A 21,081-nucleotide genomic window follows, 5' to 3' on the forward strand; every position below is an offset into this window, starting at 1 on the left:
TAAAAAAGGGGCACCTAAGGGTGTAATGTCCCCTTTTTGGGACATTAGAAATATTGAAGTCTTATTTTATATAATGTTAAAATTGACTTTGAGACATAGACTCAAAATATTAAAAGGTCGATTTAATGTTATAAAGAGGACAAAAGGTCAAGGAGGAATAAGACGAATTCGCAGAGAGAAGTTGAAGAGTCAAAAGGAAATAGGACGAAAGCCAGAGGGGAGTCGAAGAGTCTTAGTTTGTGTATTAAAAGGGGAAAGAGGCTCATTGTTGGGCATGCTTCATTTTATTATTCAATTCAAGGTTCTCTCTTGTGAGAGTTTTTAGAAAGCTTCAGCTTTCAGCTAGTTTGAGGACGTAGCCCCTCGTGCTGGTAGATAGTGGACGCAAACCCATTTTCCTAGGAGACATCAGTTTAGGTGTTTCACATGTGCTCATCAGTTTAGGTGTTTCGCATGTGCTTATAGGTTCTTATTCTAGTATTTCGATTTGATTGCTAATCTGTATTTAAGGATTGGATTCGTAGTGCTGGTTATTGAATTGTTGTTGTATAATGCAATAACATATTTTAAGGAATTATAAGAGTTTGTTGGTTTTATCTTACTAGTTTGTAACTCATGGTTTGTATGGTTGACATCTTAAATGATGTTGTGAAATAACGGGTTATATCATTGTGGAGAATCTTCTGGTTTTATTATACTATTGTATTTCATTTGCCTATGTCTGAGTTGCAATGTTATATTCAAGAAAATGTTAGTCAAATATCTATTGGGGTTTCTACTAGAATCCCTTGTGCCGAAATACATTTGCAACGTTTTAGTTTTGATTATATTGTTAAAAGAGAAATCTAGTAGATATACGGTTAGGGATATTATAGTGGTATCAAGGCCTTGTATCCTGCCATCTTGAAGTGTCTGATTGGCTCAGTAAAGTATTTGCATACAGAGTTTTAGCAAAGGTTAATTTTAGAAAAGCTTAAAACTTTTAAACATGCGAAACTCCAATATTTAGGTGATCAAGATCGAGACACAAGTTTCTAGAAAGATTGTAAACACAACATCCACCAAATCATTAAGGCAGGCGAAGTGAAGGGTTTCTGGATTGAATCTTGGTACATGAGTTCCGATACAGGATAACAAAGATGCACTGTATGAGAAGACATGTGAGGTTGCACTAAAGGATAATGACTTTACAGAGGGTCCTTGGACACAGAGCATATGGTAGAATAGATGCAGATGGCTCTCGATATCTGTTGAATGGTCACCCTGAATATCTCATTGCTTGAGATCACACAGGAAAAAGAAAGCGTTACGAGTCTAAAGGTATAAGTTCTAGGGAGGGAACTTCATCTACTTCAACAATTTCTTATTTAGACAACGAAATTGTGTGTGAGATTCTCAACTTATAAAAATAAATCTGCAACTTGACCAAAATTGTTTGTCGTTGGTAGAAACTGTAGCCTACAGGGTGTTGTCGTCGGTAAAGATTTTGGCCGACGGGTAGATTAGGATTGTTTTGTAGCCGACGGACTCCTTCGGGAAGGTTCAACGGAAAGTATTTATACGCCGTCTGGGATTATTGTAAATCATCTTCTGAAGCATAATGTAATATTTTGGCATATGTGAATAATCTAAGAAGTTCTGCTATTCGTGTTCATTATCTGTGTGCATTTCTTAATTAACCTATGCGGTAAACATTTGGCGCCATTCCCCTATGAACTTGGAAGGTGGGAGGAATGAAGATTAATGCCAAATCAACTTAACAAGGATTGAAATAAGGTCAAGGGAAAAGATGGAATCTGTACTGCGCAAGAGAATTTAATTTTGGCACAGCAAGCCAAATGCTGAAGGAGATTCCAGTAGATTGCCGACGGAAACTGGAGCACGGAAGAATTGTTGGAGGAAACTTGGCAGCGGGTGGAATTGGTGGAAGAAGCACGGGAAGAGTTTTTGAATTTGTGTTCGCTGAGGGAAAAGAGTCCAGATGGAAGAGCATCGACTCGCACGGCTTGGAGTGCCGACGAAGCACGAGCGTGGAGTGACCTCTTCGTCTAGGATACACTTCCACAGAGGACAACTTCAGAAGATCCTTCTTCACCAAGGTTCGCAGCTGTTGAGTTTGCTGGTGTGGGATTGCAGACTGCCGATGTGGGAGAACAGTCCGTTGGTGCCGGAGTACAGTCCACTAGTGTGGGAGAACAGTCTGCCAGTGTGGGATTGCATACTGCCGGTGTGGGAGAATAGTTCACTGGTGTGGGAGAACAATTCACCGATGTGGGAGAACAGTCTGCCGGTGTGGGAGTGCAAAGCCATGGTGTGGGAATGAACAGCGCTAGTGTTGTAGGACCGAGCAACGCCTGTTTACAAACACCAATTGTGATGGCGGAACCAAAAGAAAAACATCCAAAGTTTGATGGCGATGGTACGGCCAATCCCATTTGACACTACAAAACATGTGACGATCTGGAGGGCAAATGGCATAACTGATGAAGACAACTAGATGAGGCAATTTTCGGCCACCCTACGGGGAGTGGCAATTGACTGGTTTACTAGTACAGATCTGTAGAAGCTAGACAGTTGGAATAACATTAAAAAGGAGTTTCTCGCAGAATTTCAATTGTTGCGTGATGATAATGAAATTGTTGGCGAAATCTTCAATACCAAGTAGGCGAAGAATGAAATTGTCTGTGTCTACGCTAGGAAATTAAAAGATTTGATAGATAAAATGGAAAATAAGCCAGCGGACAGACTTCAGAAAAGATGGTTCGTGGAAGGTCTACGCCCAAAGTTGCAGATGAAAATAAAAATTGTGCCGCTGTCGTCATACACAGAAGCATACAACAGAGCAATGAACTTGGAAAGTGAGCAGAAGAAAAAGAAGAAGAAGAAGACTAGCTCATCTGATTTTGATAACGACGAGCCTTCCGAAGAAGATAGTAGCGATGATGAAGGCAGCAATAAGAAAGTCCGCGCCCTACAGAAGGACATGATCTGCATGATGCAGTTTAAAAATGTGCAGAATGAGACAAAGGGCAGTGAGCTGTGGTGCGCGGAGTGTAAGAGCGACGATCATACTAAAGGATCCTGTCCAAAGAACCAATTTTGTAATATTTTATCAGATCATGGGCCATTTGACAAAGGAATGCCCGTTCAACATGAACACCAGAGAACCTCTACAAATGCTCTTGACACAGGTAGCTTCCACGTCCGGAAGGAATGGAAACGCAAACATTGATGGTGCCAATTCGGGTGGATACAGAAATAATAGCAGAGGGCAAAACAACAACAATGTGAACAATAAGAATAATAATGGGAGCCGAAGTCGAATCCAGTATGATGCAAACGGACGGCCGATCGTTCAATGCCAAGCATTTAATTTGTGGGGTCAATTTGTGTGGGATTGTATAATGGCAAACACACCAAAATTATTATGTAGATGGTGCGGACCTAGCGATCATGAAGGTGCCAAGTGTCCAAAATTTAGAGTAAATTTGATCACTTTTGGGATGGACGAAGAGGAGGTTCTGGCAATTAAATGGAGGCAAGTAAAGGCGTACCCGAACCCAGTGGAAGAAGAAAGGAAATTGGGGGAAGTGCGGGCGGAAATTGAAAAGGCATTCCAGGCAGAGACCTCTCAGTTGAAAGATATCATCGGCACCTCGAAAGGGAACTTCGCAGAGCAAAGCATTGTACAACAGATCTTACAAATGGAGGTACTGGTCAAGATAAGTGACCTCACAATGCCCCAGTTACGGACGACCATTCTAAATTGTACACCGTTTTCGAAAGCAACGGAGGAAACAGGAAGTGACAGTAGTGAAACGACAACAACAGACCCAATGCTTCTAACACTCACAACGGGAAGGCATCCGACAGTCGTCGAGATGGGGATTTTGGGAAATGTTCTGACAGACAATTGTTGACGGGGGGTCTGGTGTGAATGTGTTACCGGAGGATACCTGGAAGAAGTTGGAAAGTTGATGTTGTGGCCACCTACATTCCAGTTGCTCACGACAGACTAGCATGGGATCAAACCATTGGGAACCTTGAGGTCGCAACCGGTAACTATTGGGACGCAACCATTTTTATTAGACTTCGTTTTCATTCCATTGAAAAGAAAAGGATATGATGCTATTTTTGGACGTAATTGGTTAGTGCAAGCAAAAGTAAGACATGATTGGAAATGTAATACCCTATCAATGGAGCGTGGAGGCAAAAGATTCATAATTGACCTGCACACATAAATGGTAGGTGAGGAGGCAGCATCGTCAAATTTAGAAGGTGAAGGCGAAAGTGACGTCAAAGGAAAGAGGGCAATGGAATCAGACGAAGGAGTATTGGGACTAGAAGGAGGATTGAATGACGACGATCTAGACTCGGTGAATGGCCTTTTCCACTGGCAGATAGAAGACTACGAACTGTTTCCGAGTTGTAATATGTTAAGGGTTGATGAAAGTGAGAAAACAGAGGAAAATGAATATTGAGAAGCAGAAGAAGGAAAGGCGGTTACGGCTGAAGTTGAGGGGAAGAATATACAGTCCAAACCTAGAAAAAAGAAAGATCCCATTGTCTGGTACATGGTGAACGAACCATAAAATAATACACCGCACCATAAAATTAATTGAAGGGTGCCGACAGCAAGGAAATAATCTAGATGAGCGACGACTGCAGGTGCAGTGGGCCATGGAGGTGACACAGAACAAACATAAGGTGTGGCATGATAAGCACCTGGAACTGAACAGGTTTCAGTTGAGGCAATTGGTATTGAATTACGACAATCGGAATGAAATCAAACTGGGAAAGTTTAAGGGTAGATGGGTTGGACCATCATAGATCCGGGAGGTCGACAACAATGGAGCAATAAAAATGTGGACCTTGGATAGGCAAGAGGTGTGTAAGGCAGTGAATGGGTCGAAGTTGAAGATGTACCATGCTAGGAAGACTTTGTCATCGCAGAATGGCCAAATTTGAACGACTCCCTCATCGTCGAATGGCGAATTTTGGAGGGAAAATTGAGGTTGTATTTTGTTCTAAAAAAAGAAAAAAGAGAAAAAAATTGAAAAAGAAAAGAAAAGAAGAAAGAGAAAAAAATTGAAAAAGAAAAGAAAAAGAGAGTATGCCCGCAGACACCTGTTCCACAGGCTATCTCCGCGTGGAGTCCCATGGGCGTTTTCTTCTGCGGCTTTAGTTTTTCTTTCCCGGCGGCTAAACACTCTCTCCCACGGATTATAGCCTTTCTCTCCTACGGATTATAGCTTTTCTCTTTCACAGATATCTGCTCTCCTCCGCGGACGTTTTCAGTGGATATTTTATGTCCTTCCGCGAATTGGCTCCCGTCCATATCTTCTTCCCACGGCTTAAGGATTTGGTGGTTGTTTTCTCGCGCCTACTTCTCTTCCACGGGCGTATGCTCTCGCACAGATAACCTAGTTTCTTCACGCATGGTCTCTCTTCTCCCGTGGGTGTCTTCTTTTCCGCGGACACTACTGTTCTTCCGCAGGCAGGTGACTGTTGGCGCCTCTATTTTGCTTACGCGGACACATTTTCTAACCTTTTGCGGATTGTCTTGGATTCCTGTGGATGTCTTAGATTGTCTTTCCGCGGACTACTCTCAATTGCCATGCCTTCTTAAGCTCTTCCGCGGTTAACCTTCTTCGTGTGTTGACCTTGTTCTTCCACGGACGGTCTTGGCAAAGGTGTTTATGATTTCGGCAAGGGTGTTTTATTGTTCCATGGAATGAATTCTTGTGGCTATTAGTAAATTGTTGCAATCAGGCATCTTAGCAGGAATGAAGGCAGAAGGAAGCAGCAGAAGTGGAGGTTTTCTTAAAAAAAGAAAGAAAAAAAGAAGAAAAGAAAATGACGATAGATTGAAACAATTCAGAATGAGTAACGCATGATAAGTAGTTGCCAGAAAGAGGGTGGAATCAGAAGAAAATGACAAAAATAGTGTGTTCCATGTAGTTTTTTGTGGGTTACGGAGTGCTAATTTGGTCTTGGCCCCAGGACTCCGCCGAGGGTATTGCCCCCTGGACCTCCAATCGTTGCAGATATCAGTCGTGGGAAGTGTGACCAGTTGATGAGACCTGGAGTTGCTGCAGGCATGGAGTGTGTGTACCAGAGGCACTTGGAGTAGGTGTTGGACGTGAGGCTATCTTGGTGGATACATAGAGAGCTCGGGAGGAGTTGATCATCCAGTTGAAGGCAGTTTAGTGATGCTTGACTCAGGGTGCCCAGCAGTTGAAAGCAGAGAAAGCTGCATGGGTGGCTATCGAGGTTAGCTTGATCAAGTAGACAGTATGGTGTTCACAGAGGCTGTAGATGCAACACATTTTGGAGACCAGTTAGTGTATTCTATTTTGTGAATCTGTCTTGGATATGTTGTAATTGTATTTTGTAATTGTCGTCCGGAGACGACTTTCTTCTTTGGGGGGGGGGGGGGTGGGGGATGATGTTGTCGGTAGAAATTGTAGTCGATAGGGTGTTGTCGTCGGTAAAGATTTTGGCCAACGGGTAGATTAGGATTGTTTTGTAGCCGATGGACTCCTTCGGGAAGGTTTGGCGGAAAGTATTTATACCCTGTCTGGGATCATTGTAAATCATCTTATGAAGCATAATGTAATGTTTTGGCATATGTGAATAATCTTAGGAGTTCTGCTGTTCCTGTTCATTATCTGTGTGCATTTCTTAATTAACCCATGCGGTAAACATGGTTCATGTGTATCTGTGTTGCAAAGTTTCGTAAATTTAAGTCCCATAGCAGATTTTTGTGTTGTTGACCTTGAGAGATGAAGATAGGGGCTAGTAGTTACATGCTCTATAGCATTCAAGGACGGTTCTCCTCACATAGTTCGCAATGGTAGAGGTATCAATAAGTAGGCATTTGCGGATTTTCCAGGCATAAAAAGAGGATTTGGTAATTACGTTCTTCACTGTTGATATATATGATACTTTGTTAATTGCGAGCTTTTTTGTGAGACTCATACTTGCAATGAATTTAGGAGATTCTTTTCTCGTTAGGAAACCATGCATAGTTTCTCGGGAAATGAAAACTTCATCTTAACAAGTAGTCTCCGATTGGTATTTCACTGCAGTGAAAATCAAAACACAAGGATTACTGGTGTTTGCTGGAGGTTATAGGAAGAAATGAAATGGTCATTGTTGAATGACTTGCAATTTGAAGTTAGTCAAGGGCTATGGGTAAAGATTAATATTTGAAAATAAATTGTTTTCCTATGTGTTGATTTTTCCATGCGAACGGGAAGAATATATTAATTTGATGGACTATATACATCCAAAATAACATTGATGCCGAACTGTATGGAAGAGGAAATATTTAAAAATGGGCCTGCCTTATTGGTCTGTGAGTGAGATGAGATTTTGATTAGTCATTTAAATGACTCCAAGTAGGCGCGACACCTGTGGGTCGAGTATGAGCGTTGACATTGACTAGGCCAACCATCGACTAGTGAAGGGGGACGAGAATGATCATCGACTAGTAATCATGGCATGTTGGTACCGACAAATTCCTTCCCATGACCAGTTGACAACGTGGGAGTTAGATAGCACTGAACTTTTGGGAGTTACTCAACGACATTGGTATTAAGCTCTGAAGCATCTTAGGTACTTTCCAAGTGTGTGGTCTGGTTGGAAACAACAACATTGGAGGTCACAGCTACAGCTAGTCGGGAGTTACACATTCAACTTACCACCTTATTATCATCTTAGTAGGGGTCGAAAGAAAGTTTGTTAGAGTCAGTGACAAGTGACATCCTTCGTCCAACTATGGTTCTGGTTGAATTGTTGTGAAGCAACTTTGGTGGCAAGAATCCGCATATGTGTCTAATGAACGTCTAGACTTATCATCAAAAAGGAAGCACCAGAATAGCGAGAAGAAAAAAAACATATTGCGTTAACAAACTATGGAAGTGTGTCTCTGTAGATTGTATTAACGAAATGAAAATTTTCATTTGGAGCATGATTCGCATAGCATCGATGGTTAGAAGTAATAACACTTACTGAGCGGAAGTGATGATACACTACTTAAAGAATTTTACATTATGGTATTCACGAAATATAACCAAAATGATGATGTTAGTTTAGAGATTCTAGAAAGGAGGAATATTCATATAGGAATGGGGCTTGAATGCATGGCTCAGATACTTCAAAGTGTTCCAAATAACAATGAAACAAACTTAATCTATCCGATCATAGAGCGTGCAGCAGAATTGGTAGGAGCGAAATATGTTGGTGCTGATAATCATATACAAACCCATTTGAAGGTCATTGGAGATCACCTGCATGCCATTGTTTATCTCATTTTTGATGGTGTGACTCCATCAAACAGAGGTAGAGGCTATGTAGTTTAGAGGCTCATAAGAAGAGTTGTTCGTACCGATTGTTTGCTTGGGATCAAAGGGGATGGTAGAGGTAATGTTGAAGGGACTTTCTGTTACATCCCAATTTTTGACCTAACTTGAAATATAGCCGTTGAGATTCGCATGAAGTCAGTTGGTAGTTTAATTTGTTATTTTCTGGTGAAATGGTAACATAGTTAGTCGTTATGATTTCAAGTGAAGATGACATGTTAGTTAATTGTTAATAACGAATTCATGGAATTGAGATAAAGGTTAACTACTATGATTATTTATGATTAAATGATTTATAATTTAATTACGGAGATATTGCTTGTGGGAAGCATGTCGAAGGGGTGGAAGCATTGTCCGAAAAGAATCAGGCAAGGCATCACCATCACTGGGCATTTGTGTAGAGGACCTAGCGATTTGAAACAGGATACATCTACGGAATGGCATGAGTTATTTAAATAATTAAGTTAATTAAAATAATTAAGTTAAAATATAAAACATATCTCAAAGGATTTTAATTTATCTTTCATCATATTATTTTAATAATAATTTAAATACGTGGATATAATATAAAAATGATTTGGCATGATTATAATTTAATAATAAAGTGACGTTCTCATGTAAATATAAATATAAGATTATAATAATGTTCAAATTATAATAATTGAATTATTATAATTTCAAATTATAATCTTCCAATTCTATCCTTTCTTTTAATATATTTGCTTTTAATCGATTAACACTTGGCTTGATTAATATCTGGCAATTCGAATTGTCTTAATCTTTCCAACCTCTCTTCCAACCTTTTATTTTCTTTTCCTCTTTATTTCTCTCCTTTTTCAATTCGAATTTATGATGTATCTGAAGAGTCTTCTTGATAACCGATGGTAGCCCAGTGGTGATGGCCAACCATTATAAAGAATATCATGAATTGATTTGGCGGGACTCTTCTTCCTCTTGGCATTTTCTTTACTCTACATCACTTCATAGTTCGCAAAGACCTTGCTTTTTGCTTCTGAAGAATTTGCCTTTTGTTGCGGAATAGGGTTGGTGTGTAGATCATATTGAGAGTTTGTGCAATGATTTTGTAGAGCCGAAGAATGGCAAGATACGATAGGGAAATCATAGTATTTTCACCTAACAACCATTTATTTCAGGTGGAATATGCACTAGAGGCCATCCGCAAGAGTAATGCGTGTGTCGAGGTTCGCAGGATTGACAATATTGTTCTTTGCGTTGAGAGAAAATCTACCACCAAGCTTGCAGATTCTAGAACAATAAGGAAAATTGTAAATCTGGATAACCACATTGTACTGGCTTGTGCAGGACTTAAAGTAGATGCTCGTGTTTTGATTAACAAAGTTTGAATTCAGTGTCAGAGTCATAGATTGACAGTTGAGGATCTTGTAATTGTGGAGTATATCACTCGTTATATTGCAGGTCTCCAACAGAAGTACACACAGAGTGGTGGAGTGAGGCCCTTTGGTTTGTTGACACTTATTATAGGCTTTGATCCACATACAAATTCCCCTTCTCTTTACTAAACATATCCATCTGGCACATTTTTTGCATGGAAGGAAAATGCAACAAGAAGGAATTCAAATTCTATCAGAGACTTCTTAGAAAAGAATTACAAGGAGTGTTTAGGGAATGAAACTTTAAAGCTTGCAGCCAAAGCCTTGCTTGAAAATCACATACTTCAACAAAGGAATACAAGCCAAAGATATGTTGTGGGTAATGTTTGAATGTAAATGAGCTTTTTACGTAGCAAGGTATATGTTGTCCCAACCATTATAAATAAACACAATGTGTATGTACATTTATCGCTTACGTTGATACTATAGATTTGATTCTCTAATTAATTTTGCCTTGTTCATGGTAAGTGATAGATAGGAAATCATAGTATGGATCCATAGTCATTATGCCGAAGGATATTAGAGTTAAACATTCAATTCTGGAATCTTTAAAGAACATAATCATGTAATCATAGTTTGTGAAATTTCGGATGCATGTAATCCTCTTGTATAATTAACAGATTCGGTTGTTTTGAGGATTCCGAACCCCTGGGACTCACCCAGTTGTGTAATCGAGGAAATGGGTGATTAGGTGAGAGAAAGGAATTTGCGATAACATGAAGCAATAGTCAATTGTGACATAACAATGTTTATCATTTTTTAATATGAATACACTAATAGCTCATACATATCCCTGTTAGTGTGATCTCTTGTTGCCAAGTCGTATGGTGTGTTGCATACTAGAATGCCCAGTGGATGGCAAGATGATCCTTGTCAATTTCGAGTAGGGAGGGCCTTTCTTGTTAGAGATCGTGTGGGGATAAGTTGTGGTCCGAGGTTGGGTGGTTAAGTCCCTGGCAATGTTTCACCTCCTCCCAAGATGTTAGTTGTGCGTTAGACAGAGATAAGCTATGTAGTCAATTGTTTATCGGAAGCAAGTATTATCATTTTTATTTATGAGGAGGTAAGATCAAATTGAGTTATTTCATTGTTACCGTTATTTTACACTTATATGCAAGAGATAGATTCGTGGATTGTTTTTCAATTATATGAATATTGAATATAAGTGTATTACTAATCTTGAGTTATTGACACAATTAAGTAATCGGAAGGAAAGGAATCTGAAGCCCTAAATGATTGAGTGATAGCTGGAACCCTAAATGATACAGTGGTATCAGAAGCCCTAATTTAATCCATGGTATCAAAAGCCTTATTTGAATTAGTGGTATCAGAAGCCCTAAGTGATACAACGGTATCAGAAGCCCTAAAAGATTCCAATGGTAAATGATGCCCTGATTAACACAGTGGTATGTGATGCCCTAATTTTATATATAGTGGTATTTAATTGTAATCATCATTTGATTTTGAGATAGCGGTTTTTAGAGGATAGTCATCATGTGAAATTGTTATAGTGTATTTGTGAACTAACTCGGGTTGTTGTAGAAGTATCCCTAGATTGGTTTCGATCTCAGTTTTCCGAGGTATGTGGTTTTCAATTTCTGTAGTAACTTCATTTGATGGTATTTCAAGTTTTTAGTTAAGAAATTTTGTCTAACTGATTTTAACAGTAAATGTGATTCACATGAACATGAATGATATAACTGTCTTCCTATGAAATGAAGTATTAACTGTATTCTTTGAGTATGTTAGATGTTAAATTAGACCCCGGGAAAACAGGATGTTACACTTTCTTACCAATTGTCGCAAGAATAGTAATTGACATGAGCAAAAAAATAGACCCAAATGTAAAAGTGAGTTCAGATCGCATACTTGAGGAGTTGTGAGGAGAAGAGCTAAGGTTTGTTCAAACATTGGAAAGAGAGAAAAATAGCTTGACCAATTGCTATCTGAAGCTTTAAAGAATGTAGAGGGCAAAGTTAATCATAGGCCATGTTTATTTGGAAAGGATGTGTTTGTCCTCTATGACACTTATGGTTTTCCCACAGAGATTACAAGTGAAGTTGCTGAAGAGAAAAGTGTTAGTGTAGATTTGCAGGGGTTTGAAACTGAAATGAACATTCAGAGGAGGCGGTCTAAAGATGCACACAATGTTGTTAAGCTATCCATTGGAAGTGCTATTTCAGAACTTACAAATAGAGTCTCTGAAACTAAGTTCTTAGGATATGATACCCTTCAATGTAGTGCATCAATTGTGGGCTTGCTTGTGCATGGAATTGCAGTATCAGAAGCTTTAAAGGGAGATGAAGTGGAAATTAATTTGGACAAGACACCATTTTATACTAAATCAGGTGGTCAAATTGGAGACCATGGATTTCGTGCTTTGCAAGGAAGTGGGGGAAATATTAGCCAAAGTATTAATGTGATTAGTAATGCGCAAAAGTCAGGAGGAAACCTTTTTGTCCATAGGGGCTTGTTAAAAGAGGAGAAAATAAGTGTTGGTACTGAAAATAGATGGTGCAGTCCGAAACACAGAGACTCAAAAAGGGATATAGAAAGAGATGAATATTTTGGACTGTGGATACCACACCTGACAGATATAAGATCAGAAACACTCAACATTTACAAGGAGCATCAAAAACTTCCTAGCCAATTTCAGAATGATTTATGATTCAGCGATTACTTGGATTTTCATCTGGAGCAACAAAATAAGATGGATTTGGCAAAAAGAAAGTACTTTGAAATGGTTCAGGATCTCCTTGAAAAAGACTAGTGCAAAGCTATGTATGATGAATTCCTAGCAAACCAAGATCATCTAATAGGGGGCCTTGAAAAGATGAGCAGTCAAACCCCATTGATTTGCAGCTTTTTGATGATCACGCAAAAAAGGTGACATAAGGTGCAAGTTTTTACGTTGGTGATTTGGAAATTAGCTTTGACAAGTAGGCTAATGAGATCAGTTGTGCATGAGGTAATAGCAGGTTGGGGTCTTTGTGTGAGGAACCGTATATTTCCTATGCCCAGGACAAGAATTCGGACGAACAATTCAAGATGACACTAGAAGACGTTGAGCTGTATCAACATAATAATGAAATGCATGCATTTAGAAACCTGCTGAAGTTTAACGAAGAAATGGTTGTGGCATCTTTGGTACGTTATGAAAGCACTCACAAGATGATTGAGGATCTCTACAGGATATTTCAAAAAGGAGTGGAGAAAGAATGGCTTGTTCTTGATTTGCAAGTGGTCAAAACAACCCATGAAACTATGAAATTAGAATATTTGTATTTGCTTTCCGATAGGGATAACCTTCTTAAGGTTGCCGAAACACGTGTTGATCAGTTCAATAAAGAAAGGAATGAGATTATGGAGCTCAAAAGGGAGCTTAAAGATACTCATGAGGCATTAGATGATGCTCGATTTTCTCTTCAGAAAGTAGAAGATCAAATTGGGGTGACGAATCACTCGGAAAAATGAGGATAAGGTGAGGCAAGAGTTTTTCAAAGAAGTCATTGTTGAGCCTGATAGCATTCAACAAACTTATGACTTGGATAGTTGCCCTAAAAGACCAAGTACCAAAATTTCATATTACATTCAGCTTATCAATAATCCCGTGTTTGAAATAGATGCTGATTGGATTTCCGATAATCCTCTTTTTGAGATAAACAAAGACTCTCCTTTTGATTATCATGATGAAGATGTTTCTGATTTTAGGATATGGAATCTTGGTACGATTCCTAGTAATGAATATGGGTCATAGGATGGAAGTGGTGATTTGACTACAATTGCTCATCATTGGATCAGTCCACATTGCGTTCATGATTTCACACCATACAGGAGTTGGTTGGATTATATACATCAGCCTTTGGACAATTTTTGTTGTAGTTTTGAGGAGAGTTACGTGTTGATCTTAGGAAATGCTCTTTCAATTACGTGTTGATCTTAGGAAATGCTCTTACAGTTTTACTCTTATTCATAATACCTGTGTACTTTCGAAGGTTCCCTAGAGTGAAGATGATAGCTTGGTAATTGTTGCCCCCAAAATGTTACACTCAGTTTTTGAGCGACTTGTTTATTACATCATCTACTTAGGTCGAACTGTCTTAATCTACTGGGTTATGCATAGTTCATTAATACATTTTTATCTTATCATATTAGTTGGTTATGACAACAGGGTTTGGGATCTAGGTGTTGACCATATGTATTTTTGGCTTGTTGAGGACTTTGTTGTGATTCTATATAGTTTGAGGTTGGATTCAGTGGTATCAATGATGATCAGAGTTATTCAATTTATAGGTGCAAAGTTTTTTCAGAGAGTTATATGGGATCCAGGGATCTGGTTGAGAGATAGATTGCAGAGAGACATTTGGCTTTGTAGTGTGGCCGATATTGTTTTTAGTTTGGACTACAGGGCTACCTGTAGACATGTATGGGATTCTGGTACTGATTGTTTGAGGACAAACAATTTTAAGGAGGGGAGATTTGTAATGTCCTTTTTTTGGGACATTAGAAATAGTGAAGTCTTATTTTATATAATGTTAAAATCAGTGTACTGCCTCTTGACTCGGACTTTGCTGAGTCCAGTCTGACTCGGCGAGTCCATGGACTTGCCTGACTCGGCGAGTCTTGATGCCAGGACTCTCGCCAGCGGGTAACAAGTAAAAAGGCCAAAAAAAACATAAAATGCTTTGTTTAATTGGATTTTTTTGGTTTGTATAACATCTTATTGACCTAGAAAGGTCATTCCACCATTTGCTTGTGCTCACAAGAGAGGGGAAAGAGTTAAAGAAGAATATTGGGGTTTTAAGAGAGAAATCAACAAACTGGTTTGCTCTCCCGTATTGATTGCTAATGGTTTATGTATCTTTCTAGCTTGCATTAAAGCATTGAGAGGAGCTTGAGGGAGCATTTGGAGGAGGTTTCTACAAACTTGCATTTCCATTGTTTGTGCAAATTTGAAGAGGTAAGCTACAAGTTGTTGTTGCATTTCTTTGTGTTGTTTTATACTATGTTTTAAACTTTTACATTCATATTTTTAAAGCATTTTCACTTTTCATTTTGTTTAAAATTGTTTGGTCTCTACTCTCTACTACTAGTCTACTATTTTTTTACTTCTTATTTTGTTTACATTCATATTGCAGCAGGCTGACAGCGAACAGTAACTTATTGAAATTTGATATAATGTCTCAACAACAAGGTGAGGGAAGTGGAAATAGGTCTCCATTTAACCCTAATCCAGACCCAAGTGCAATAGCAAGGGATAGGGCTTGGAAACATGCCATCCCGGGGCACAAAAAGGGAGTTGTTACATGTTGGCATTGTGGTGTGGTATATAATGGGGGAGGAATAAATAGATTGAAGTATCACCTAGCACATATACCTAGACGTGATGCTAAAAAATGCAAATATGTACCCCAAGATGTTATGCGAGACATCCAAACTCTTCTAGAGGAAAAAATGGAGCAAAAAGAATTGAAAAAGAAGCAACATGAAGAAATGACACAACTAGCCGGAGCCCAACAGGGGTCTTCTAGTTTTCGCTCTTCATTATCCACTGCTCCACCTACGGATACCACTGCTTCTACGAGTGTGAGCATTCGGCCTCACATTCGTAAGCAAAAATCGACACTTGATTCTATGTTTGCTCCACGCACGGCTCCAGGTTCACAGCCATTGCTTGAGGGCATGGGTTGGAACAAGGATAAACATGATTATGCAAAATTGGCACTTGGGGACTTCTTCATCTACAACAACATTTTATTCAATGCAGCCAGGTAATTATTTATATAAATTTAAATTTAAGTCTTCTCTTGCTTTCAAAGTTACAAGTTTCAAGTTTCAAGTTTCAGCTTTCAATAATATGTTTATTTTGTTTATTTTAATTTGTATTTTGTTTTCAAATTTATTTATAATATACTAATTTGTTTAACTTTAAATTTTATTCTATTTGTTTTAGGTCCCCTTATTGGCAAATTGGAATCGATGTTGTTGCTGTTTGTGGTCCGGGGTTCAAATCCCCTAGTGCTGAAGAGCTAGGAGGCCCTATTTTGAACCAAAGGGGCCTGATGTACAAGTTGAAATCATCAAGTAGCGTGAGGTGTGGAAGAAAAAAGGTTGCACCATCATGACTGATGGTTGGACTGATAGAAGGAGTAGAACACTCCCCAACTTTCTTGTTTCTTCATCAGGTAAACTGTAATTGTACTTAGAGTCTTAGACATTAAAAATTTAGAAGTAGAACTTGTACTTAAGTGATTAAGTTTATAAATTTTGAATTTATAAATTATGATTCATCATTAATCATTATACTAATTTGTTTCTTTTTCTTTAGGTGCCACGGTTTTTTTGAAATCCATTGATGCCTCGGGAAAAACAAAGAATGCTGAATATCTTTGTGGGATAATGGATGAAGTGATAAAGGATGTAGGTGAGGAGAATGTGGTGCAAATAGTTACTGATAATGCAACAAATTATGTTGCTGCAGGAAAGCTTCTTATCGAGAGACACCCTCACCTATTTTGGACCCCTTGTGCCGCTCATTGCATTGACCTCATGTTAGAGGATCTTGGTAAACTCCCTTGGATCAAAACAGTTATAGAGCGAGGAAGGAGTTTATGCAAATTCATATATAATCATACATGGGTCCTCAACCTCATGAGGAAACACAATGAGCAAAGGGAGTTGTCTCGTTCAGGGGTCACTAAATTTGCAACCAACTTCCTCACATTGAAATCCTTGCTTGATTCAAAAGGAGGTTTGAGACGTATGTTTGTTAGTGAGGAGTGGCTTGCATCCTCATATGCAAAGACCACTGTAGGGATTGTTGCAGCTGATCATATTTTTGACGAGCCCTCTTTTTGGACACCTATTGCTGATATTGTGACGGTAATTTTCCTTTTTGTCCTCATTTCAACTTTATTTTGTTTATGAAATTATGTTATAAATTATTGTTCATTTTTTAAAGAAAAAACTTAAAGCTGATTATTTCTTTTCCAACTTTCATAATGATTGCAGTTTGTAAAGCCGCTTATTGTTCTCCTACGAACAGCTGATGGAGAGAAACCCTCAATGGGCTACATTTATGAGGGCATGGATAGGGTGAAGGAGGCCATTCGCACGTTTTTTGCAGGGAATCGAGATAGGTATTGGCCTATATGGGATGTCATTGATAGACGATGGCACAATCTACTTCATAGGCCTATACATGCAGCGGCCTACTTCCTTAATCCAGCATATACCAGTTCAGCCCACATTTAAAGGCTGATGATGAGGTGTGGAGCGGCCTCTACGATGTTATAGAGAGAATGTCACCTAATTCAGTAGTTAGCACAGATATAGTCCGTGAGATTGAGCTATTTAAGAAAGCTCAAGGGGACTTATTTGCACGAGAGTTGTGCAAAAGAAATAGGACAGCATTGATGCTTGGTAAACACTAAAAATCTTTGATTCTACATCCTAATTTCTAATAGTAATTCTATTACCATCTTAATTTGATAAATTCAAAGTTATTGATATGATTCAAAAATTTCTTGTTTCAGATGCATGGTGGGAGATGTTTGGCACAAAGGTGCCAAATTTACAGAGGATTGCGAGTCGCATCTTGAGCCAGCCATCTAGTGCATCAGGATGCGAACGTAATTGGAGTCTTTTTGAGCACATACACTCAAAGAAGCGCAATAGGTTCTTATTCTAGTATTCCAATCTGACTGTTAATCTGTATTTAAGGATTGGATTCGTAGTGCTGCTTATTGTATTGTTGTTGTATAATGCAATAATATATTTTAAGGAGTTATAAGAGTTTGTTGGTTTTATCTTACTGGTTTGTAACTCATGGTTATATGCTCGACATCTTGAATGATATTGTGAAATAACGGGTTATATTATTGTGGGGAATCTTTAGGTTTTATTATAGTATTGTATTTCATTTGCCTATATTTGAGTTTGAATGTTATATTCAAGAAAACATTAGTCAAATATCTATTGGGGTTTCTACTGGAATCCATTGTGCCGAAATACATCTGTAATTTTTTAGTTCTGATTATATTGTTAAAAGAGAAATCTAGTAAATATCCGATTAGGGATATTACAAAGGGAGGTATAAGTAATTATTTTAATATGTTTATATTGCACATCTTTTATCCCACATTGCTCATGTGAGTTGAATCGACTCTTGGAGAAAGAATAGAAGGGAGCATTAGTGGCTTCATTCGATAGGTGGAATACTAGAAGAAAATTGATGTGAGTTGCAGATCTGTTCTTGGCATTAGAGGACATCTATCCTCTCTTGTGACATTTTAGACATCATTCCCTTGGGGTTTGGCCTTTGGAATTCATTGCTATCAGCTTCATTAATAGGCAGATTGGGCGCATTTCCAGCTACAGGCTGATTGATTGTTTTCCCATATCATTCTCACTTCTTGTCCGATGCTTATGCCATTGTGAAGGGATGATTTTATGAGGATCTTGGACTGATTGAAGGCAGATTTTACTGTACCAGCACTGTAGTGCGGCACTATTCATATTACTGTAGCAGCAAGATGGGAAGTCATTACTGGAATATTCTGTTATAATGCTAGAGTAATTAGTGAGTTGAAAAGTCTGCTATGTATTTTATTTTATTAGTTTGAAAATTAATATAATTTCAGCAGTAGTTCAATCTTTAGTTTGCATATTATTATAAATTCTTTCTTGTTCAGGTTATGTGGTTTCAAATCTATGCAAAGACATAAAAACAAACAAACATCTTATTTCTGGAGCCATAAAGGGGTTTAAACATTTAACGAAGAAATTAAGACTTGGATGCAAATTATTTGACTTAATTCCTATCAGCAGTTGGTTCAGTTTTTGGGCATTTCTAGGGTGTCCATTACATTGCCGTTAGCCTATTTTACCTTGGTCGTGTAGGCTAACTAGGACATAAGAGGGACTTTGAGGACATCTTGCTTAATTAGGTTCAATTATAATTCATCTTAGGGTGTTGTGAGGCAGCCTTGAGTACTCTTACTATTGCTAGTAAGCCATTATGGTTATATTTGGACTTCCAGTGCACTGGTATGTCAATGGTAAATTGCTCAATATCAATGGGATCATTAATTTATAATTGATATAATTTATGATGCACTAATGAAGTCTTTTATCAAGTTTAATTATCTAACTTTATTAATGCATAATCTATAGTTCATGGGAGATATTTAAATTCAATGGTTCCCCTTCATTTTAGAACACATTGGTGAAAAAGGTAAAGGAAGAAGTATTTAAGAAAATATATTCGTTGAAAAATAGGAGCCGCAAGAATATAGGAAGCCATGGAAGTATATGAGCCATGAAAAAATAGGGGCCGGGGAAAAGCAATGTTTTGTTAATTTATATCACGTTGACGAAACAAGAGAATGAGTCCATGGGGAAATTCATAAAAAGGAATAAAGTGCTCTCTTTTTGGCATGCTTGGATATTTTATATATTTAATAATATTGTGGTGAATTTTCATCTAGGGCTTGGAGGATGCAAACCATCTTGGCTAACGATCTTGATGTGGTTGAAAGATACAGTATTGAGATTGAAATCAGTTAGAGTAGCTTCTGTTTAGGAGTTGCTACAACAGAGCCTTATCATCCATTCAGGGGCTTTATTTCACTGAGAATCCTGAGAGTGGAAGGCATTCTGGAGAATCGCTGTCATAAGCAAAAATTAGAGATGTTATGGCAGCAATTATGAAGGTGAAGTCATTGTCAAATACCAGACTTGAGTCGAGTTTTTAAGAGAGATCATAGTACACGTTTAGAAACAAGAGATCTATACTTTGTAATGTATGTAATACTGCTGCCAGGTCTGCAATAATATTCCAATCTAATTATGTATTGTTAAATTATTCTGAAATAAAAACTTCATATTTGGAATATGGGAAAGTTATTATTGTGTTTATTTACATTTCTTTCATTCTAGAGTGCAAGTTACTTGCATTTTATGTTCATTTCCTCTAATAAGAAATCTGAAAGTTATTAAGCGACATAAAAAATTCAATAATTCTTTACACTCATAAATTGAACAAACCTAGTTGTTCAATTGCATGCAAACTGTTTGACAAAATTACAGCTATTGGAAAAGCAAAACAAATCAGCGAGAAGGGCTGACCTGCTACAGTGCTATCATAGCTAAAAATCCTGCCATCCTGAAGGGTTTGAAGTTAAATGCATCATCAGTATTATATAAGAAGAACAAGTCAAATCTTAACCTTAACAACCAACTCGGAATTGAACAAGAGGGTGATGCATTTATGGCTTAAAATATGGGTGAAGGGATGGAGGAAGAGCATAATCAAGTACCAGGGAAATGATTAATGAGTTGGCTAGAGGGCAGCAATAGCTTCAAAACACTTTACAGAAGATGGTATCTCTTATCACATAACACTTGACAGTTAGGGACAAGAATCAAGGTAACAATGATGCAAGAGGCCAAGGAAATGAAAGAAAAATTGGCAGTGGTGAGTGCTCAATAAATAATGGGCCTGATAGACAGTGAACTGAAGCAGGAAGAATATGGATGTCAGGTTGAAACACTTACCCACGAGGAGCAACAGGCAGAAACACTATGAGCTTAAGAAGAATGTGGGTAAGCTCTCCATTCCATTCTTCGATGGTACAGGAGAACCTACAACCAGGGTTTGGGTATAAACTTGATACATATTTATAACTAAATCCAGTGCCAAAAGATGATGCCATAAAATATGCTGCATTACATCTAGATGGCAGTGCATGGGATGGTAACTTTTGGGCATGATCAAGTTGATACCTATGCTGAGCTTACAAAAACATTAATTGAAAAATTTGATACCAAGGACCCTGAACTGCATTTTGAGGAATTTACATAACTTAAACTATGGGATTCAGTTGAGACTTTCATCTCATAGTCCTAGAGGTTTTCAGTTCTAGTTACAGATATTTCATAGAGGAGATTGTTGTCTTCATTCATGAATGGTTTAGCAGAACCACTGAGGGGCTCGATTAAGGGCCATGTTAATGATTTGTACCTTCAGTCGGATAAAATCATATGTGAATAATCATTGTAGATATATATGAGATATAATAAAGAATAACTTCTATATTATGTTAATTTGATCGGGTTTGACTGATTACATATTATAATTCAATATTATCATATGAGACGATAGTATATGATTATTACAAATTATAAGACCGATTGCATATCGGTGTCGACCGACAGTTTAGAGTGTAAGTGAATTGAAACATATGATGTGGAGACATGTCCACAAAGGAGCATGTCTCCACGTATCATGGAGACATGCTCAT

At 38.1% G+C, this 21,081-nt stretch overlaps 1 protein-coding gene, 1 long non-coding RNA gene and 2 pseudogenes across 3 annotated transcripts in view; all 4 read left to right on the forward strand.

Moving 5' to 3' along the window:
• Positions 1-21,081, forward strand: part of CTC1 (conserved telomere maintenance component 1) — a 283,472-nt gene that overhangs the window by 219,653 nt on the left and 42,738 nt on the right. The window lies entirely within an intron of this gene.
• On the forward strand, positions 3,938-12,446 carry LOC149565692 (alanine--tRNA ligase, chloroplastic/mitochondrial-like; annotated as a pseudogene).
• LOC149565693 (proteasome subunit alpha type-7 pseudogene) lies at positions 9,464-10,108 on the forward strand (annotated as a pseudogene).
• Positions 15,954-17,468, forward strand: LOC149565694 (uncharacterized). The gene is made up of 2 exons (XR_016363030.1): positions 15,954-17,200; positions 17,314-17,468. It is a non-coding gene; the product is annotated as an uncharacterized LOC149565694 (long non-coding RNA).

This window comes from Cupressus sempervirens, chromosome 3 (assembly GCF_028749045.1).
Source record: "Cupressus sempervirens isolate cs-2001-9-10 chromosome 3, ASM2874904v1, whole genome shotgun sequence".
Taxonomy (NCBI): domain Eukaryota; kingdom Viridiplantae; phylum Streptophyta; class Pinopsida; order Cupressales; family Cupressaceae; genus Cupressus; species Cupressus sempervirens.